The sequence below is a fragment of the Mus pahari genome, chromosome 1 (genome assembly GCF_900095145.1).
Source record: "Mus pahari chromosome 1, PAHARI_EIJ_v1.1, whole genome shotgun sequence".
Lineage (NCBI taxonomy): Eukaryota > Metazoa > Chordata > Mammalia > Rodentia > Muridae > Mus > Mus pahari.
The window spans coordinates 39,264,748-39,288,247 of NC_034590.1; the positions used below are offsets into that span (position 1 = coordinate 39,264,748).

The 23,500-nt window shown below is 43.1% G+C and overlaps 1 protein-coding gene across 9 annotated transcripts in view; it reads right to left on the reverse strand.

Annotated features, from left to right (window-relative positions):
- The window catches only part of Mef2a (myocyte enhancer factor 2A), a 118,188-nt gene extending 112,190 nt beyond the window's left edge, over positions 1-5,998 (reverse strand). For 2 of the 9 annotated variants that reach the window (XM_029541046.1, XM_029541050.1), the window contains exon 1: positions 5,813-5,998. The gene's annotated coding sequence lies outside the window, so the exon portion shown is untranslated. The remainder of the gene's footprint in view (positions 1-5,812) is intronic. The other 7 variants (XM_021221480.2, XM_029541057.1, XM_021221511.2 and 4 more) reach the window with 5 other exon arrangements.
- Positions 5,999-23,500: the final 17,502 nt, after the last annotated feature.

The following is a 23,500-nucleotide window of genomic DNA, read 5'->3' on the forward strand; positions in this document are numbered from 1 at the left end:
AGGGGAGAGGGGAGAGGGGAGAGGGGAGGAGAGGGGAGAGGGAGAGGTGCAGGCAGGGCCAGGCAGTGGTAGCACATGCCTTTTATCCCAGCACTCAGGAAGCAGATGCAGGACGATCTCTGTGAGTTCGAGGCCAAACTGATCTACAGATCGAGCTCCAGGAGACCCAAGGCTGTTTCACAGAGAAACCATGTCTCAAAAAACAAAAAGATACGCAAACAAAAGGAGGCTGAGCAAGCCATGGACAGCAAGACAGTAAGCAACATTCTTCCTGGTTTCTAGTCAGTTCCTGCCCCCAAATTCCACCTTGAGTTCCAAGCACTTGAGGGATGAAAGCTGGAGGATCAGGAACTCAAGGTCATCCTCTGCTACATGGCAAGTTCAAGACCAGTCTCAGTTTGTCTCAAAAATGAGGGAGCAGGTGTGAAGGTGGTGGGAGAGCTCACAGGAGGCTACTGGAGTAAATTACATAAAAGACTGTAACTTAGAATGAAAAGGCAATGAGACCAAAATATGTGCTGAAAATAAATTGTGAAGAACAGGACTTGTGGGTGAATTAGATTTGAGAATGAACAAGAATATTATATTTCTGGCTTGAATGAAGTAATGTACTAAAGTAGAGAAGACCAATAGGAATGCAAGATGGTGGAAGGAAGAGGAGGAAGAGGGGAAAAAAGGAATAATGAATAATGGAGAGGAAAAATCTGGCTCTATTTCAGCTATATTATGTTTAAGATTCTAAATGGATGTCTAAGTAGACAGCAAGCTCAGGAAAATTCTAAGCTAGAAAGTTAGTAAGTAGGAGTCATCACCTTGAAAACACATGGCTATTTCAGTGAAGAGCACACAGCTTGTCTAGGCTAAGGCAGAGAAACCAAAGGTTAATGGCTGAGGTATATCTGGAAAGTCTGATGGAAGGATCTTATTAGGTAAGCCATTGACTGACAACTGCAGCCACAGTAGCAGAAAAATAACAGTGCAGGGTAAATCACTGCTATAAAATCGGTCATTCTACTATACTCACACATCTTACTGAATCCTCTCAACTCCATGAAGTCGATGTTATGTTTCATACTTTACACAATGAATGAGCCTCAAGCATACAGAGGACTACGTAGACTGCTTATTTTTCACTTAACTGACTGATTTTAAAAGGCAATCTCTTAACCTTGCCTTACAGCCCTCTACTGATATTTCACACACCTTTAAAGTTTTTGTTTCTGATTTTGGTTTTAAACAACTGGCATGCAAGTGTAGCGATGGTACTGTTGTTAAATGTACTTACTGCTCTTGCAGAGAGGAACTGTTCCTATCCGCAGCATCCACATGGTGGCCTACAACCATCCTTAACACCAATTCCAGAGGATCCAACACCCTCTTCAACCTCTGAGGATACGTGTGCTATACATACATATGTAGCCAAAGTACACATAAAATAAATTTTTAAAAAGAGAGAACTTGCATATTGGTCTGAAATTTAGAAATACATTCCAATCTTACATAGTAGATAAACTTCTGGGAGTAAGGACCAAAGGTGAAACAGGCAAATACAACCTTATGCAATGCCAGACAGAGTAACTTGTTTTCAGTAAGTGCGCATTACAAGTTATCTTAATAGGTCAAATAGAAAGTAAGTCTTTGCTCAAAGAGCCATATCTCAAACTAACCCAAGCCAAAACTGCAATATACACACTGCTGGTCACAAAACAAGGGAAAAGGACCAGCTCATATAACACAAACTCACCATCCATTACTGAAAACATTTCTCAAAACAGAAAACTTTTACACATTTTTTTAAATCTACAAAGTCTGTATTTCTGCTTGGAAAATAAAACTAACATTAATTCAAAACAGCCATTAAAAGATGTGAGTGCTTTGAAGGCTGACTGTGGCTGTGGTATAGGGCACCTGACCCACATCAGTGATACCCTGGGTTTGATCCATTTAAGAAAAGATATGCCTTGACTGGTATTTGCTAGAAAAGTGATTAATGTCTGATTTTCACCAATGTTAGAAAAAAGTGCTCTCTGCCACAGTCATCAGCAGCACGCATGCAGTGCATATACAAACATGTATGCAAATATGTAAAATAAGAATAAACCAAGAATAACACCATGTTAGTGTTAGTAAATTATCTACTACTATACAACATTATATAAACAATGGTATTCTATCCTACATGCAGAGTCTAATGTTTTAAATTTAGATAGTTGTGATTTTATCTTCAGTTACCATTAAGACACCCTACATTAAATTAAATGTAATATTTTATCAATTAGGTTCAGTTAATACAAATACTGCTAAAATCTATAAAAATTAATATAAAAGTATCTATTAAATAATGCCAGTACAGATCTTATTCTGTAATGTAATACTTTCTAATTAACAAATGAGCTTACACTATTTAATTATAGGAAACTGGAAGAGGGTACACTTATCATTGGTACACAGATAAAATAAATATAGATGAAGTCATTTAGCTTCACAGACCATGCAAATGAAGAATGAAAACATTATAGGTTACTTACTAATGAAAAGCTATTTCAAGTATATTTATTTCAGGTAGGTTGAACAAATACTTTTTTTCTGATTTCAAATGCTAAAGACCACATGTTGAAAAGAGCTCTTACAACTAATATAAGACTTAGTTCACTGAAGAATTAGAAAATTACTTATATTCAAATCTAATTTAAAACAAAATTAGGGGAGACTGAGACTAGAAGCAAGTCACAATTGCAGATCAAAAACCTAAAGTAAACTAGTCCAGTGAACACTGTACGGATGATCTGAGTGTGAACTGACATTGGCACTGGCATAGTTTATCCAAATCCACACATGAGCATTCTCCAGGACCAAGTCCTTTGTGTCACAGAGCATTCTCACACTGCTTACATACAAGATGGTCATGGGAAAAGACCCATGGAAGCAGGAAGGAAGGAGCAGTCGGGGTAACATGCTCTCTAGTACATCAAGGCTCAAGCAGTGAGCTATGAACTCTTCTCATTTAAATTCTACTGTCATGGGACAGGTGGCACAACTCTTTTCCATTTTATAGATGTTATTTCATTAATTTTGTCAGTAGTAAAGTTAGCATCTAAATCAAGATCTGACTAAAAAAAAATAAATCAAACAATCTTTCTTCAAGGTTTGCAAATCAGAATCCTTTCATATTATCTATCTTAAAATTTTATTCAATTTCCATATTTACTCTTCTTTAACTACTTAAACTGGAAAAAAAATCACATCTCAATTTATAAAGACCACATTTACAAACCTTTTTAATCCTGGGGAAAGGCAATAGTGATCATCTTCAATACACAAAGCAGTATTCTCATTGCCCCTTCAGTGTTAAAAAGCTTGGCACTAGACTTTGTAACATTCCTATGAACCTTGAGCTTATCTTTATAGGGGGAGTATGATATAAGACACAATGTTTGAAATTTAACTGCCTCAGAAAATCCATGATTTCATCACTAAGTGTTACAATGAAATCCTCTTCTTACTAGACTTAAAGATGCAAGAGGAAAACTGAGGGTTTTCCAAACAGACTGACAAGCATGCTACTTCCCCAAAACAAATCTGATTGTAGACCCTCCTAAATCAGAAGACAATCTACTAAGATTTAACTACACTAACAAACCTTCACCTTCAATATAAAGCTGTAATGAAAAAAAAAAAAAGAATCAGCATTTGAAACAACTCAACATTTAAAAAACTTTATTTCCAATTACATTTACCAAAACCAAAATAAACAAAAAACAAAAAGCCCTTTGTTATTTACCTGTTGTAAAAACATAAAAATTATATAGAGAATTAAATTATTCACAAGGCATAATTCAACATGCTGACATTACAATCATTTTTAAGCCTCAGAAAGCTATCCCTTTCTCTGGTCATTAGTTCTTCAATTTAAAATCTTATAGGATGAGTTAAGTACAATTTTACCTTCATGAAAGACTATGATCTTATGTGTAGCAACAGTATGAATTGAAGGAAATGGGTAAGTACGGTTAAATTTAGAGGTCACCATTCTTCACAAACACTGTTTTAATACATAAATATCTTTGGAAACCCTCTTACAACAAGAATTATTAACATATAGTCTGTAAGCATGCAAATAGCCAGTTTAAGCTTTTCAAAGTGCTTTCACGATTTTAACATTATCCTCTCAACTTTTGCAACAAGAATTAAAGTAAAAGTAATTCCAACTCAATCGACAACAAATACTAATTGTATTGTCTTATACAACATACAGATATGTCCCAGTAAACATTCCATTTGTATAATGTTACATTTACTATAATTTAAATCATTTTTAAGGAAACATGTCTCCCTAAAAGTTGCCATTTACATGAAAAAAATAGAGATCTCCAAAAATACACAAAACCAAAACTAAAGTGTATATACAAATGTCATAAAAGCATTAATAGTTACTTCATCTTCATTTCCTAAATTCACAGGAAAAGAAATGTCATTTTAGTATGCTTTAAAACACACACACACACACTACTTTGTTTACCTTTTCCTCAGCCTGTCCAGTACTGCCAAGGTAACATAGATTTTTAAACTGACAACTAGACTACTTAGCAGTTGCCAAAACAACGCAGCTGGATTCTTAAAGGGAAAGTACTCTTGTGTAAGATACACCTAATTACTGCTTTACAGAACCTCACTGTCTAACAGTAATGGATGTTACAAGAAAGACATAAGAGAAACACGATGTGCTGCGCTACAAACTTGAAAACTGTTATACAATATTAGTTTTTAAATATGTATACAGTTGTCAACACATCGCAGCAGGTCTTTCTCATTTCAATTTCTGGAATCCCAATTTCACAGTAAACATACAGGTTAGCACGATGGTGTATTCAGTCTACACTCGGTTCCCTTCTGGATCATGATGACAGGAGCTTCAGAGCTCAGGGACCTATTTAAGGTCCTAGTGAGCAAGAATTTGATAGTTACACTTTCCCAGGGGGGAGGGAGGAAATGCTAATTCAGAAAATGCTCACCTTTCCCAAACTTGTCTGCAATATCACTGATCTTTAATCCTCAACTGCCCAAAAACAGATGACATCGAACCCAAAGGCAAAGTTTCCATCTCACCCTGAGACCTACGGCGGGATCTACCCGATTGCAAGGAGCGGGTCCCTTCTGCAGCCCCGACTCCCAAGACCTTTCCCCGCACCCGCAGGTGCTCGAACCCGGCCACCGCCCGGGCCAGCTCCAGACACACAACCTAAAGCCGACATCCCCGCGGGAGAGTTCAGACCCCTACCTCCCGCCCCAGCGAACCAACCTTCCCCCCGAAGCAGAAGTGGGGGAACTTTAAGTGCGACCACAGGGCCGGACGCCCCCATCCCCCCCCCCCACACCGCGCGCGCACTGGAGGTCTACGGAGCGGGGAGACCCCGAGATCCGCAACGCTGGAGGAATGGACCGAGCGGCTCCGAGGCCCCCTGGGAACTCCGTCAACTTTCAGGGAGGAGCGGGGCGGCGCGGCGGGGGGCCCCCAGAGGTGGCGCGCTCAGGGAGGCGGCTCGCGACAGTCCCCCCCCGGCGGGCCCCCCGCCGCCGCGCCCGCAGCCCCCCGGGCTCGCCCCGGGGCACCCCGCCCCCACCGCACGGGGCCGCGCCCCTCCGCTCTCTCGAGGGCCCCGCCGCCCGGCGCCCAGCCTCGCCCCGGTCCCCGGAGCCCCGCGGGCACCCCTCCTCGGCCTCGCAGCCCCTCCGTGGTAGCGCCCCCCACTCCCGGCGCGGCCCGACCCCCTTCCCAGCCGCCGCCACATCCCCGCCGCCCGCGGCCCCTCACCGAGTCTCCGCTACAGCCGGCGGGCGCGCACACGCCGCAGCCCCGGCCCGGCCCGCCACAGCACTCCGCGCCGCCCGGAGCCGCCTCCTTCAGCCCGGGACTCGCCGGGACATCCGCGCACGGATCCCCACACCGGGGCTATTTTTAGGAGTCAGGCCTCGGCCAGACCGGAACTCGTTCTTCGCGGCGCGCGTGCGCACTGCGCGGACGTCTTGGTGTCCCTCCGCGGGCCTCGCCTCTCCCTTCCTCTCGGCTTCCTCTCTTTCTTCTCTCTCGGGCTCTCCTTTTAGGGTATATTTCTGCTCTCGGTGGGTCCTGGAGGGTTTGTCATGGGCAAGACGAGGGACTAGTCAGAGAGAGCCGCGCCTTCTCAACAGCTAGCGCTGTTGCACAAGGACATGAGGGGCGGACTATGTTTTTCCGGGTGGGTGAGGCGACAGATCACCCGGCACAGGAAGGAGATGACGGCTGCTTGGCGCCGGGGCTGCAGCCAGGAGCGCTGCTTCCCTCTGAAGGACCGTGTTCTCCTGGAAGGGATACTGGTCACTTGATGAGGGCCTGGGCGTGGCGGGCCGGCGGCGTCGCGCCCCCGCCGTCTCCTGGACCAGCCCGAGCCCACGGCTCCGGTGACGCGGCGCGTGACCGGTCCCCGCGCTTGGTCCGCGACCACAGCCGAGAGGCCCGACCCGGCGGGATGGCCCAGACGCCCTGTGCGGTGCTCGGGACCGAGGCCAGCTCCCCGCCCTCGTGCGCGCCGGGCCTGCCCAGACCTCGGCTCGCCACGCCCTCACTGTGGTCAGGGCCACACCTGTGTCCAGGCCTGAACAGCTGCTGGGTCACCCCCGCCGGGCCAGCAGTTGGATGCTGTCCCTGGCCACTTACGCCCAGCGGGGGCTTGGAAAGCAGAGACACCTTGAGAATGAGGCAACCTGCCTATTTGGGCTATTAAATACTAGCTAGTGTGGCTTAGTGGTAAACTGTATCTCACTTAATACTCACATCCCAGTGAAGTTCACCTCATTTTCTGTTCCCATTCGGCAGATAAGACAGGAAAACTGAGAACCACTCTGACCAGGCAGGACCGTGAGGATCTGAACTCCTAACTGCTCAACAAACTGATTTTTCTGAGGGGGGAAAAGAGGTCTTTGAGACAGCACTTTCTTAACTTACTTTGTCCAGATAGGGCTTCTGGGGGTGAATCTTTACTGGTCCTCACCCCAAAAAAGTTGCTACCGCTGTAGAGGTCCTAAGAATATGAATGCTGGTGTCCGAACCCAGAGCTGCCCATGCAATGGACACAAACCCACACGTATAAGTTTTCATTCGAAAATGAGAGACTCGATTCTGTGGTTAGGGCTTTAAAACAAGTCTTTGGGGGCGGGGGGGGGGTGAGCAGATGTGCAGAGGAACTGGGAAGTTACAAAGGAAGCTGGAGGCTCGCTGGCTTCCTCCCTCAAGGACAACAAGGCAATGTGCTGGAGAGAGGCTGACACAAAGGCGGTACAGAGATACGAGATACCAGACACTGGAAAATAAGCCCAGAGCTTCTGCTCAGAGCCTCGCTTCAGTGTTCAGGGGAGTTTGGTGGAGGGGGGTGGCAGGGAGCTGTTCTCTTCCCCTCTAGCCTGTCAGGCCCTTTGAGAGGAAAAGGCCTGTGCCCAGACTGCAGGGAGGATTTTAATACACACTAATTCTGGTGTAAAGTAGCAAGGTATGTGGAAATGTTCTATCCCACCAGAAGCCACAGCTGCTGTATTCAACTGCCCTACTCCAGGAGAATGACTGCTCTGATGATTTCCCTCAAAACTAAAGGTAAAGGAGACTGAAGACTAGGCCCTCCTTGCCAGCTTTTCACCATGAGAGAGAGGGAAGGACAAAGAGGACAAATCGTTTCAGAAGACACTTGACTCTCTCATAGCTCCCCCATCCCTGACCTCTGTGTGCAATCCTCCTGGGACACACGAGACTCAACTCCAGCCTGCCCACCCATCCGATCGCCTAATGCCAAGGCTTTTGGTCACCCTAGAAACCAGGCAGAGAACTTGGCCATAAGTGCAACCCAGGGAAAAGCTGTTTGCACAGTTTTAGAGAAAACCCTTTTTCTCAGCATCTGCATCACAGTATCATTGCCTAAGAATTAGGAGTGATCAGAGGATAAAAAGAGGGAAGAAGGAGGGGAAGGAAGAGAAGACAGCTGTTGGACGATATATTTCCAAAGCACATTCAACTGTTACTTAGAGTTAAAATAAGTATTTGGAGGAAAGCAGTGAAGCATCTACAGATCTCAGAAACCTGCACCTGAAGTCCAGTGTCCAGCAAATTCCCAACTTGGCGTGGACCATAAGCTGAGCACGTCCGTGTGCTGCCGACTCCAAAGGAACTACTGAGGAGCAGCACTTTGTCCTCCTACTCTGTCTGGCCTCCTTAAAGCCACAGTGAGCAGGCTGCAAGGGCTCAGCATTGCTCTGGCACTGGGCCTGAGTGAAGAACAACCCTTCTTCTACAAAGAGGCTGCCAGGTTACAGCAAGGATCCAGCTTAAAACATGATCTGGCTTCTCTCTCAGTGACCTTGAAAAGGACTTCTTCTTGGGACACAGCACAGTCAAGGAGTAGCTAAAGGAAAGAAGGTCATTAGGGAAGGCTCCTTAGAGGATAGGATGCAAAGGGACCCTCGCCTTAGCACTTAGTATGGAAGGAAAAGAAACAGGATCCCTGATCACCAGGGCAGCATCTTCTTGCCTGTCCCCTAACTGTCCCCACTCAGAACCCCCAACAGCTGCTTTGTGCACAGCAGCCTGTTCCCCCATCTGGAGGGGAAGCCTTTTTCTACCTGGTCCAACTCTGATGAGGCACCATTTTGTATTATGGCCCTTCTCTAAGTTAGCGCATGAGTAGAAGCACAGCCTTTCTTTATGCCTATCTCTTTGTCTGTCTGCCTCCCCCATTCTAGAGAGGGCACCCCATAAAGAAAAAAGCTGTGATTTATTTCATATAGTCACATTGGCATGGAGTACGAGTAAGTAAGTCCTTGTTATAAGTTTAAGAGCCTCTCAGCTGAGAGTGTTCTCCTTGGGGGCCTTTTGTACATGGCACAAGAGAAGAGCCATGGCTGACATGGTACAGCCTCCAGATGGAGAGCCAACAAGTGGTGGTACATGAGGCTAGAAGTGTTCAAAGTGAGCTAATGCAATATCTGAACATACTCTTTTTGCCTTTTTCTTTTTTTTTTCTTTTTTGGGTTTTTTTTTTTTTTGGTTTTTTGGTTTTTTTCAAGACAGGGTTTCTCTGTATAGCCCTGGCTGTCCTGAAACTCACTTTGTAGACCTGGCCTCGAACTCAGAAACCTGCCTGCCTCTGTCTCCAGAGTGCTGGGATTAAAGGCGTGTGCCACCACCCCCAGCCCTCTTTTTGCCATTTTCATCGACACCAGTGGGGAGCTACCAACAGATATTAAGCAGGTGAAAAGCTTGATCTGTTTGACATGTTGGGGAGCAAGAGAGAAAAACCATCCCAACAGATCACAGGAGACCAAGGAGAAATGGCAGTGAAATACAAAAAAGAGACCTTAGACTGGGTTCTTCTATTAAAGGGAGACATAGATGGGAAACTGGTGAAGTTTAACTAAGGTCTGTAGTTCATACTTATATGATTGATAATCATATCTTTAGTTTAAATAAAATGTCAACATTCAAGGAATAATGTAGTGAATCCCCATGCCAGTTTTGAAAGGTTTTTGTAAGTTAAAATACTTATTTTAACTCTAAAATAAGTTGAGTGTGTTTTGGTAATATATCAATTATCATAAGATAAAATAATTTTGGAATAACAAGGTATTGTTTTAGTATTTTATATAGATTACAATCTCCTAGTTATAATCTTTGGAGTTAAGAGACCTGGAATGCTGGTTGTGTGGAGTTTTTTGGTTTTGTTTTTGTTTTTTACAATAGAAAGTAGCTGTAAGTCTCACTTCGATTTGAGCAATATTAAAATCACTGGTAAATGTTGGTAAGTATTTTGGGGTGACCAATGTTCTGAGCAGAGGGAACACCATAGGAAAAATGCTTCCATTTCCACACACAAACCAGTGGGGTTTCATGTGTGCATGTACTTGTTCTTAAACTTCAGATCCTGACACGTCCACACGTGTAACTTCGAACACCGCCTGGTGCATTCTTTCCAAGCAGTAAAGGTGCTTTTCACTTTTCTTATTTAATATCACATGGGCTTTTATTCTCATATGACTGATGATGAAAAGGATGAATGCAGGCTCTCACAGAAGGGGATAAAAGAGCTTTACTTGGCTCTGTTTCCATTCTTCCATAGGAAAGTCTACATAAAGATTCAATAAACTTGAAAAACACAAAAACTCAAATCTTTGACAGCTGGGTGTTTTACACGATCATACTTCAAATAAGTCTTTCAATTCCTATTATACGTTGTCATTTTGTTATATTGTAGTTTTTTTTTCTTCTGTATAGAGTTTATTCAGATTCTGCAGCGCTCTCCAATAGCCAGCCACAGATTCACATGTCAATTATTGTAATTCCAAACCTTGAGTTTATTATCTTTTCACTCTCTGTATCGTTCCAAAGAGAGACTGATTCACATACACACCGCAGCAGTCCACCCACATCAGCTGCTTGCATATGAAACTCTCATCGTGGCTCTTTGCCGTTTTCCTCTTCTCATGGGTGTTTTTCCTGAAGGCTGGCAATGTCCTTTGGTCCCACCTCAGTAATTTCTTTCACAGTGCATTCCAGCATGACAAACCTCTGCTGTGTCTACTAGGATGTCCACTTAGACCCATTCTGGGTCTAGATGTCCCCAAAGATCCCTCATCCAGAGAAAATGATAGATTCTCTCTGACACATTTGCAAATTATTCTCCAACGACAATTCACAGTCTAGCAGGAATTTATAACTGTTAGAAATGCAAGGTGTTGAGATTTGAAGCAAAATTGGGAGTCACCAAAAAGGTAAAGCTGCAAATTTGGAATCAAATAGTCCTTTGTTTAAATCACATCGCTAAAAGTATTTTTCCAGGTGTATTACATTGGGTAAACTGCTCAACTTCTCAACCCAACTTTCTCATGTATAAAATGATAGAAGTTCTTGAGAGTATTTTGAGGACTGAGTAACCTATGTAAAGTGCTGAAATAAGCTCCACATTCCTACCCCAATAACATATTTATGTGTGACTGCTCATTGGTAAATTCCATGAATTCTACGAAGACCCTAATGTACACCAAACCCTGTCCTATGCCCTGAACGAACAGATGGAGCGCATGTTCTCATGGAGCTTGTACTCTTAATGGCAGATAAAAAAAATACATAAAATATGTCAATAAGGGCTATGATAAAGACAGAGAAATCCTCTGTCCAGAAAGAGGAATTGTGCTGATCCTTTAGCTTTGGGTACAGGGAAGGCTTTTTCTGAGTGATGGTTAAGCTGAGTGACCATAGTCAATGAGTGACCCAAGCAGAGGGAAGAATCAAGTGTTTGGAGAGAAGCGAGGTTAATCTGTTCAAAGTAAAGATTGATCACAAGCATGGAAGGTCAGTTTGGCAGGTCAGTTGGGAGATAAGTTTAAAGCCACGAGAAGGCTGAAGTTCGGCATCATTACTTATGCAGAAAAAATGAAAAGAAAAAAAAGTAAATAAAATTACCAGCAGGTTAAAACAAACTGCTTCCTTACCATACGAAACAGACTTGAGGCACCTGTCTGTTGGATCACTAGCCAGCTACTTGTTTATTTATTTACTTACATATTTATTTATTTATTTTAGCTGTAAGAAACTCAAGTCAAACCAATGTATGCCATAAATTAAAGAGAAAGCTCTATTGGTTTGTTTGCCTGAAGATTCAAGAGTACAAGGGTTGCCCCCTTCGCCATAGCTTTGCTATCTGTGGCTTCAGTTATTGGTGGTCACTGGAAAAAAATACAACAGAACCTCTTGAAATAGCAAGAGATGACATTCACATAACTTTTGTTATGTGTATCATTATAATTATTCTATTTTATTATTGATTATTTTCTGTTTTGCATTTTCTATATTTATTTATTCTGTGCATGTGGATGCATGGGTACATGGCTATCGCGCATGTGGAGATCCGAGAACAACCTTTGGGAGCTGGTTCTCTGCTTCCTCCACGTGGCACCCACAGATGGAACATTGGTCATCAGGCACAGCAAGCACCTTACCACAGCCACATCTTGCCAGACCCCTACTTTTAATCTTTGCTTTCCCTAATTTATAAATTAAATTTTACCATGAATGTCTAGGAATGTGAGTGGAAACATAGCATATATAGGGTTTGGTAGTATCTGAAGTTGAGGCTCTTGCTGAGGCTTTTTAGTGTATCCTCTGTAGATAAAGGGGGACCACTATAATTCTAGTTTCGTCATTTCTGGTGGGAATGAGTTGGCACCTCCATTAATGTCCTCTCTCCACTTTCTTCTACACCTCATTATGTTACTCTCACTCACAGGTTTTATGAATAATTCTATAGCAACCCTAGTCTTAGAATTTCCTATTTAGCAACTTCTTTCAAAATAGAGTTGTTTTTTGATTTTTCTAGCAAAGTTTCATCTGAACCTGGTCCCGTTGCATGTCTCCGAACCAGTCACGACAGCCAAGGTACTAGGATGGTCTGATTGGCCAAATCTGGGTCACTAGCTTATCCCCCCTCCCCCTGGAGTCCTGAGAGGGTTCAAACTCACCCAAAATCCAAGGACAAGGTGATTGACAAGGAGGGAAACTATTTTCCCCAGATTAGAATGCTAGTATCAGAAAAAGAGGTCCTGCTTGCCAGACTGTCAAAAAGAATTCAGAGCTCACTAGAGTGGATCAGCAAATGTGGGTGAACGCTTATGTTAGGTGAGCTGTAAGTAGCCCAACTGTAGTCCATTCCATTGACTAATCTTGCTCTCCTGTTAGGAAAGAGACCCAAAAGGAAAGTCCTAAGAAACCTGGCAGTTGCTGCCATAGCATCTTTGACCTTCACAGATCCTGCAGGCTGACTCCAGCTCTCACTCCCACCCAGTCCTCAACCTAATAGCAGTTTCACATTCTTTGCAACCTGCAAACATCTCAGGCAAAACCACCCAATCTTCTTGCAGGAACTGGGGTTACTGCACCCCGTTGTCATACAAAGCTTGCCTCGCTTAGGCCTTTCTGAGTCGTGCTGCCCTTAAGTATCCTCCCTATGTAGCCTTATATGGTCACGTAGTATCCTTGTCTTCCAGGCGGTGGGTGTTTGTCCTGGCCCAGTGGGCCAGTCCCTAATGTCTTGTGTTACTTAGGGCAGGGAAATCTCTTCTTCAGCATGGGGTGGCTAGCAAGTGATCAGATCACAGCCTTCCATTGCCTTTCCAAAAGACCCTTCTTTAGTTTATCTCCTGTGGGCCCTAAGTAAATTATGCTAAGTTCCACAGGCTAGGAGTTCCTTCAGGTAGGCCTAGAGATCACCACACACACCCAGCTCCAGACCCTCTCCTTGAATCTCCTTTTCTTTAATGGGAAGTCCAACCAGAGGTCATGAGGTCTTTCTCATTAATGCTTTCTCTACGGTCTAGCACATAGTAGGCTTTCAATAAATATCCTTGGCATGAAAAGCAAAACAAAACAACTCTATGTTTAAAATCAGGCAGTGGAAGACTACTTTGGTCTATCTAAAATTTTGATTTAACTTAGAATCAAAATGAGCCCCTCAGAAAATCCAAGAATGGAAAAATCTATTTCATGCTGGACTTTACTGAGGAAATAAATCCTAGAGATCAGAAAGCCATGGTTTTCGATGATCATGTTAGTAAAATATCAAAATGGCCTCTCAAAAAAAAAAAATAGGCTTCATTTTGTGCTTAGATTTTCAGCGAGGTTCCTGTTTTTCTCAGAAATCTCAACCTCTGCTGGGTAATTGCACAACTCCTGACTTTGCTCAGCCCGTGTAGTCTTGGCACGATCAACATTTCTTGGTACATGCTGTAGGCAAGATTTTTATGAGGCTTGATTCTTGTCTTGGCTTCATTTGATCATGTATATCTGTAATTCAGCACACAGATGAAAGCCGACAGCACCTCTCAGCACCGAGAGGGGTGAGTGCCACAGAAAATGATAACATGTTTATCGTACACACACCTACAGGAATGCAAAGGGCTTTCCAGCAGCCGTGCTCTGGCACGTACTGCACCGAACGCATACTGTCTGAAGGGGCTAGGTCCTCTCCTGGAGAATCATTTACAATTTCCCTAAGCTTAAACAAGTTGAATGCCGCCCTCAGAAAGGAAAAGGGACAGAAGAGCCCTGTCAGAGCTCCTTGTTGGAGTTCTTGTACCAGATTCTGGATCTCAGAGAGGGTGCATTTTCAGCAGCTTCCCTCCAGACCCCTGTGCTAGAGCACAACCGCAGGATGCAGGTTACTGGAGGACCACAGTTTTTAATCTTTCGGGGGGGGGGAGATGGAAAGGGTTTGTTTTTAGATCACCGCGTTGCCAAGGGTTTATAGAAACAGGAATTCTTGTACATTGTTAGGGAAAGTGAGATTGGTACAATCTGTTTAGAAGACCAGCTAACTAATATTTGCCATCATATTCAGTGTGCATCCCTGTGACCTAGCCATTTCCTGTCAAAGAGTTTTCTCTATAGAATACTTACCTGTATTCATTACAGAATTATTTATAACAGTCAACTAATTCAAAACAGAAACAAATACCTATCAAATTGAGAACGGGTAAACAATTTTTAGTACAAACACACAAGAGAATACTATCCTTCTGTCTTATACATACAATGGTCTCCCTTCATTCAAAGGGGTTACCTTCTAAGGCTTCAGTAGATGCCTGAAACTGTGGCTTATTTCTGAATTGCATGTATACCATGCTTCACACATCCCAAAGCGCTGCTACACAGTTCCAGAGTCAGCCCGCCCTTCCACATGCTATGTTCTGATACCTCCTTTCCTGCACTACTTTTGCTAGCTGAGGCCATACTTATGTTAAAATAAGGATGGTCTGAATGCAAGAACTGTTGCATGGTTACGGTGAACCTGATAACCAAGAAAAGTGCCAGGTAGGTAACCGGGGTAGGGGGTAGCATATACAGTGTAGATACACTAGACAAGGGAATGAGTCATATCCTTAGTAGGACGAAGTGAGATAGCAAGATTTCATGTTACTTAGAAGGCAACACAATTTACAACTCATGGATTTGAGCATTTTTGAAAGTTTGCATTTTTATTTCAGACCACGGTTAACCATGGTCTGAAATAAAAAAGCACAGAGTGAAACTCCAGATATGGAGGAACTTATGACAAAGGAGTAGTGTCAGTGTCCCTCAACATGGTCATTTCTGGAGGCAACTGTGGGTAGGTGCTTCAGACTTCTAACCCAAAATACTATTGAACATTCTGGAGAGCACAGAGCAGCCCCTCTACAGTGACAGAAAAGAAGTATCCCAACCAATCTGTTGTCAGTGCTCAGCTAAGAGATCCTTCTAGAGAAATCCCTCTAAGTTTCCCTAAAGAAGAGCAGTAGGTGCCTGTGAGAGGGGGAGCTGGCTATGATCCTTTTACCCAGGGGTGTTTTATGTGTGCATATTCTCCAGATGTATTTTTAAAGTCAGTGCTAAGCAGTTTTCAAACATGCATTCTCGAGTTTTCTCCTGCTGAGTATCAGCTAGGAGCTGGTCCCATCGCAGGCATGTGTTTATCTCCCTTCAGATCCTCTCCTTGCTAAGAGTAAAGAGAAACAGGGAATGAGGTGGGATTAAGAGGAACAATTTGAAATTCACACATTTTTCTGGGCCATTTCTGTCACCTGGAGAGAGAAACATCCTGACTTTGTTCATTCCGAAAGTAAATATAGAAAAGCGTGTAGATTTCGCTGCCTGCCTCTCTTCACGTTGACTTAAGAGCTTGGAGATCCAGATAAAATGCTCTGTCCCTTCTCCCAGCATGTGCACATTGGTAAGGTGGACAAATAACCCAGAGCTCAGAGAGTCTGATAGCCTTCATGTGCAAATTTTATAATTCAAAAAACAAACTATCTCTTGAACTATCTGAAACACCCATTAAGAATATAACCACAAAAATTTCCCTTAGGTCTAGGCAACGATGCTGACTTCAATACTGACTACGATGGCAAGGATCTGAAACTAATAAAAGAGGCCAGGAAAATCTTATACAAATGGTATCACGATGCTTGGATGGAATATTCTTCTGTTAGACATGAGCCCAACCCCACCTGTCCATATGGAGTTATCTTAGGGTGGTCTCAGGCAACATTCACACCAACATGGGATTTCAAATCCCTTCTTCACACACAGACAGTTCGCTTTGGGGAAAGAATATGAGGAGCTCACCATATATTTTCTCTTGGAAGAGCAACTGAGGCAAGGATTAAGGGGATATCTCCAGAAACTTTCTCTTGACATTTTGTACTGTTTCATATGCTATTTATATAGTCTTACTATGCATATGTGCATGCATTATCATTTGAAATTATTTTATGACACCAGGATGGTAAAGGCACATAACCCATGAAAGTGATGTTTTCTACCATGTTTTTATTTGCTATGAATACACACAGTATACAAATTCAAATTTTCTTATGATGGTTCAATTTATACTTTTTGACCTGATGGTTCTCTATATGGAAGGAAGTGATATACATTCAATAGAAAGGTAATTAGATTCTGAAGTTTGGAGGCAGCAAGAGAGCTCAGAAGATAAAGCCCTTGCCACACAAGCCTGACGACCTGTGTTTAACCCATGTAACAGTGGAAAGAGAGGCCTGATCTGTTCTCTGATCTCCACATGTGCTGTGGCATGCGTGTACTGATATACATGCAGCATACACAGAGAGATATTTTTTTAAATATTTAGAATTTTGATGTTTCTGGGCTAGTGATACACAGTACAGTTTTTTCTGTCCAGCATCAGCAATCAACAGTGAGCCACACAGGGCCAGAGTCACCAGGAAAAACAACCTGTGTGATATAGTGAGTTCTAGAGTTGATTGAAGGTGTGTGTGTGTGTGTGTGTGTGTGTGTGTGTGTGTGTGTGTATGTTCAGAGTACAACTTACAGGAATTGGTTCTCTTCTTCCACCATGTGGGTCCCAGGGATCAAACTCAAGATTCACGATTGTCAGCTGTGGCAGCAAGCACCTTTACCTATTGAGCCATGTCACTGGCCCAATGACAGGTCATTTCAAGATAAAATTCTTGTGATGAAAGTGTGCTTGGTTCAATACACAAGCCCTCTGTCTCAAAATGATGGTTTGTGTTTCCTCTTGACAGGAAATGTAAATCTTAGCCAACAGGGGGCCAAGTGGACTATTTAAGTTGATTACCCAATCTGGAGATCACATTGTAGTGGTATGAATGAGAATGGCCCCCATTGGCTCATAGGGGTGAATGCTTGGTTCCCAGTTAGTGGAACTTTTCAGGAAAGAATAGGAGGTGTGGCCTTGTTGAGGTGGGTGTGGCCTTCCTGGAGACAGTGTGTTGCTGGTAGTGAACTCTGAGGGTTCAAAAGCCCGAGCCCTCCCTGCCCAGGCTCGCTCTCTCTCTCTCTCTCTCTCTCTCTCTCTCTCTCTCTCTCTCTCTCTCTCTCTGCAGTTACTGCTCCAGTAACTGACCCTCTAAAAGTAAGCAAGCCACTATTTACTTGAATGTTTTCTTTTTTTTTTTTTTTTTATATAAGAGTTACGTTGCTCATGCTGTTTCCACAAAAAGTAGAGCAGTAACTACAGTGCCCATCCTCCCCCTTTCCATGGAGAGAAAGAGACTCTGGGTCAGGGTCACCCTTTCTAACTAGCTGCATTGCCAGACTTCTGCAGTTCCTCTTGGCTCTTAAGCACAGTGTAAGTAAGTAAGTGTAAGTAAGCTGGTGTAAGTAAGCATCTACCCAGATTTGGCTGTAGTGGTCCCTCACCTTGTTGCAGAGCTCCTATATCAGGCTCTCCATATTTTACAAATTATGTTTCAAACTCCACTGGACCAAGGTCTGTGAGACAGATCTGTTCCATTTGCTTCCTAGGTGTGGTTCTTAACTTGACTACCTTAGGATTATCTGAAGAGCTTCGGGAAAATGTCAGAGCTTCACGTTTCCCCAGTACCTTCTGATTTAGTCAGCCTTGGCCACAGCCTTGGCATCTTTTTAAGAGTTCTTAGGTGATTTTGATGTGCACCCCACCATGAGAACCACTGTTCGAGCTTTTCATTTAACTCAGTTGGCTAGCTGCAGTCTTGGTTAAGAAGACCACCCCTCTTGACCAGTCCAATCTGTTGATGCTTTAGTTTCTACTCTTTTCTTCCTTCCTTACTCTCTAACATAACCCATCATTTCTGGATTAAGTAAGCATGGTTTTGGACATACCCAGATAGATAATGGCTCTATGTAAGAGGAATGAATTTGCCACTCCCACAATGCAGGAAGTGTCTACTGACAACCAGAGAAAGGCACACCTGAATGAGATCTCAGGCTATCCCAGAACCACATTGGAAGGGGTCAGCTCCTAGAACAATCCAGAGGCAGATAAGTCACAAGCAGCTTGGAGTAGATCCCAGGCCAGAACTGTCCGGTGCCTGCAAGGCCTTTGATGTGAATGACTCAAGGCCTTTCCAGAGTTGCTGGAGCAGAACCCATCTTGGCAGCATGGCTGATGGGGGATGGGAGACCAGAGAAGAAAACCATCAGGACACTTGCAATGTTCTGTTGTGCATCTGCTAGAAGTAAGTCTTTCATCTGAATTCCTTCAGCACATCTCATGTCTGTGTGGTGGGAGCAGCTGTTCTTGCTTTGTAACAGGACAGTAGGGTTCATGGAGTTCCCACAGCAAGTACTGTGGGTGTGCACACAGAACTCCTAAGAAATGTTCATGTGGACAGTGAAAAGAGCCCATGCTATGCTAGGGCTCTATCCACAGGCCACTGAGGACTCTCTATGGGGGCTGGAGGTCCAATCAGGGTCTACTTCAGGAAGGCAGGAATCCACATGATGGGCACAACAACTCTTGATGCCTAATACCAGGTGACACACAATAGTCCAGTTATTAGCCCAACAGGTGCTGAGACTTCCATCTCTGTAGTTGCTGCAAGCTCCTGGATGCATCACAAAAGCATCTGAGGTCAGCCATTTAGTTTGCATAACCCCAGAAGCCCCAACTGCAGGTCACAGCTGTCCTTAGCTTCAGGCAGGCAGACCAGCAGTCACCAGCAGGTGCCAACCATAATTGCTGTGGCCCAGAAGTTGATACCTTGATCATTCAGCTGTTGCAATTATATGAAGCAAATGTCATGTGTAGTTTAGTGGATGGTACTTGTGCTACAAGTTTATAGGTGGGCTGTGATCTCAGTAATTTATTTATGTAAGAAATAGCTTTCCATGCAAGGCATGTAACAACATGGGAACAACACTCCTTGACCCCCATCAAATCTCCCTGAAACGGATATTTCCTTATTTTAAGAGAGTTTTTTATTCCTGGCTTATTAAAGGCATTTTAAAAGACAATCATCAGGATTGTATATAATTTTGGTTTTAAATCAATATCATAAAAATAAAATTGATACGCCGCATTGTTTAATAGATGCATTGAAAGCAAACATGGGGATGACATAAACTAACTTTGGGAGACAGAATTCTCTCTCAGCACTAAGGAAAAGGAGGAGAAAGGGGAAACTGAGACAGGGAGTTGTCTCAGTTATGCTGTATATTCAGATTTCACACAGAAAGGGGCCAGCGAGATGGCTTAGCAGGCAATGGTGCTTGTCCGACAATCTGACTCCAACCCTCAGAGCTCATAAAAAGTCAGACACAGTGGTAGATGCCTGTAGTTCCAGCTTTCCTATGGTGAGAGGGGAGGCAGAGACAGGAAATCATCCAAAAGTTCGTGGATGAGTGAAGGCTGGAGCACTCAGCACAGGAGCAGAGACCATAAGAAAGAACCTGCTTCATTCAACAAGAAGGGAGGAAAAACAGATGTCCAAAGGTTGTCTTCACACACACACACGCGTGCACACACACACATTAACTAGCTAATTAATCAAATTATACAAAGAGAACTGAAAGAAATATAGCAAAAAACTGTTATGCCAGTGTAGGAGAAGTTCCATAAATATGAACTTACATTTTTCTGAAATTTTTTGTACCTTTGCAGTTTTAAAAAAAAATAGTATTGGAGATTAAATCCCCCAGCTTTACACGTGCTAAGCAAGCTGAGTTAGACACCCACCCCCCCTTTTCCTTTTTCTTTTTTTTTCTTTTAAGGCAGGGTACCACTAGTTACTCGGATTACCCTTGGACTTATGATCCTCCTGCCCCAGCTAGGATTATAGTCTGTGTCTTCAGGCTCATCCCTCTAAAATTTTTGTAACCAAACAAACGTTTTTTTTTTTTTTTTTTTTTTTTTTATGAAAGAGGGTAGAAAGAAAGAATGTTTGGTATAATCTAGGTGTGCACCGCCATTTTCTCAAAAGTCCATGCATCTCTACTTGGGGTGGAAAGGGTTTACACATACTGATCACAGTCTTTCATGTAGGGAAGTCAGGGCAGGAACCTAGAGGCAGGAATAGAAGCAGAAGCCACCAAGGGTTGCTGCTTATTGGCTTGCTCAGCTTACTTTCCTATAGACCCAGGACCATCAGCCCTGGGGTAGCTCCACCTACAATGGGCTGGGCCTCCCCTCACATTAATCACTAATTAAGAAAATGCTCCACAGGTTCATTTACAGACCAACCTTAGGGAAGAAGCATTTTCTTTATTGCGGCTTCCTCTTCTCAGATACTACTACTAGCTTGTGTCAAGTTCACAGGAACAAAGACAATCAAGACAATTGGCTTTTTTGATGTTTTGATTCAGGGTCTCATTTTATTCCTCAAAGTGTCCTGGAACTCACTAGTTAGCCCAGGCTAGATTCCAACCACAACAACCTTCCTCATTTGCTTTCTTAAATGTTGGGGGTCACAGGCATGAGCCACCACACTGGTTTGTGCATTTTTGGGGGTTGGGACAGCTATATGTGTCAGAGCACGAGTATAGAGACTTGCAGTAGTTGATACCGTCTGTGCTGATTTGAACAAAAGTGACCCCCATAGGCTCTTAGGTTTGACTGCTTAGTCACCAGGGAGTGACACTGTTGGAGAAGGATTAGCAGGTGTGGACTTCTTGGAAGGGGGTGTGGCCTTATTAGAGGAAGAGTGTTGCCAGGCCCAGAGTCTCTCTCTTTGCCAGCTGTCTATAGATCAGGATGCAAAGCTCTCAGCTACTGATCTAGCACCAAGGATGTCTGCTTCCTTCCGTGATGCTGATAGACTAATTCTCTAAAACTGCAAGCCCCCCAGCTAAATGCCTTCTTTCATAGTAGTTGCTTTGGTTATGGTGTCCCTTCACAGAATAGAACAGTAGCTAAGGCAGTGTCCTTCCTTGTGGAACCTGAGAACCAAACTCCAAGTTTGGAGGCAAGTGCTTTTACCTGTTGAGCCAGCTTAGGTGCATTTTTAAAAAGTAACATCTAATCTTCACATTTATGATTATGTTCAGTATTTCTCTAGAAAAAATATTTCTGCTGGAACAATAACTTTCTTCCATAATTATTAAATTCCATAAAATGTGGTAATTATTACAATAAGGTTATATAGGTTCAACATTTTAATGAAACTTCTAAGTTATGCATGCATGCCTGTGACTGGACCCTGGATATTAATAAACTCTAACATTTCTACTTCTCCAAAGACATCTTACTGAACTGATTTTGTATTTTCCTAGTTAATAAGGAAACAGGCCAGATCTGATGCCTCAGGCCTGTAATCCCACTTCCTTGGGGGGCTTAGGCCATGAGATGTCAAGTTCAATGCCTTCCTACTCTATAGAGAGAGATCACAAACAGCCTAGGCAGCTTAGGAGCCTCTTTCTCAAAGTAAACAGTTTTAAAAGCCTGAGGATATAACTCAGTGATAAAGCACTAACCCAGGACCCACGAGGCCCTAGATTCACCCCTAGTATCTAAATAAAATAACCACTCAAGAAACAGTTATTTCTTACAGATTCATTGCCCCTTTGTATTCATTCTGTGATTGATATATTCACTTTCTGGGATGAAAGAATTTTAGTTCCTGAGATTACGCATCTGGGCAGGTAAAATGGTAGGATTTAAATCCAGACTACCTAATCATGAGCTCATATTTATTTTATGATATGATGTGATATACTCTACACTGTATGTCATATTATATATAGACCATGCATACTAGACAGTGTTATATCATGGGTCACAATATAGATAATGCTATGCACATCATTCTACATACCACACTGTACATCTACATTAGCGAATACATCACAGTACACTCTACACAATACTATGTATCACACTGTACATGATACAATATTGTGCACCTATACATTATACATGTTGTTGACCATACTGTCCTGAACACCATGATGATACACTATATGACTTCCTCATACATGACACTCTAGGGCACAAGACACTGTGCTACATCATAGCATCCACCCTAAGCAACCTCTTTATTGTCTAGGATGAATTTGCATCTCTTGTAAACATACATTCTGCAGGGTTTCAATCTTCACTGAAGAGCTAACTACTTAGTGGAGTCATTAGTTTGCTAGTCATACCCGTTTGTTGTTCTTAATTTCTCCACGGTAATGAGAAACAACTTTTACATGGGAAAGAGCTGGTTGTTGCTCTTCACATTTCGAGCTTCCCCACAGGGACAAACATTTAAAGATGTTAAATAACTTAAGTTCGAAGGCTGGGGCACACTTCCTGCTCGGCAAGCCTGGGAACTCCTCTCTGTTTCTCCAGGGTCAGGAGGCAGAGAGGCCAGGACCCTTTCTGCTCTTCTGAAGATGAACCCGGAGGGATGGAAAATGGGCGGGTCATGAGACAGTGGGATGCGGAGGCAACGGTCCAGGCATCCATTCCTGACTCCCAGCTTGCGAGCTGGGAGCCGTGGGCCATTGCTTTCCCCTGGGGATTTTTGCTTTTTCATTTTTAGAAAGTGTGTGCTGGACTAGCTGGTTTTATATAGTCTCCTCTCGGACAAAATGACGTAATTTTGTGTATTTTATAATGCAGACTGTGGGAGTTATACTGTTTTCATTGGAGGGCAAAAATCCCACAACTTACCAAATTATACCCACTACAATGCAATGGCAACAGAAAAGAAGCCAAAATGGATTTTAAAAATCTCTATCACTGGGTGGTAGAATTTTGTTCTGCCTGCTTTTCTGCTTTTTTTTTCAATTTCTGTACAATGAATATGTATTACATTGTAATCTAAAAAAAATGTATTTTGTTTTTCTTAACACATTGGAACTGTGGAAGACCCAAAAATAGAATAAAATAACCCAAATTTTAGTGTAACCAGATGGAAGGCGTAATGTCCCACATATTATGGAACATTTTAAGATGTCAGGGGGTCAGGATCTCATCTGACAGATGAACTCATTAGCAACCCGGCCCTCTCAGCAGCATCCGGGGACAGTGTTTCCACAATGACTCATAAGGATGGTGCCAGCCAGGCCCACATCGCAGCCTTTTCCATTTCCAGCCCCAGAGTTGCGATGACCTGACACTGTGGTTCTCATGGAATTCTGAAACAAGGCTGGCCTCATCATAATGATGGTTTACTCAGGGCAGCAATGGGACGGAAGGTATGACTAATG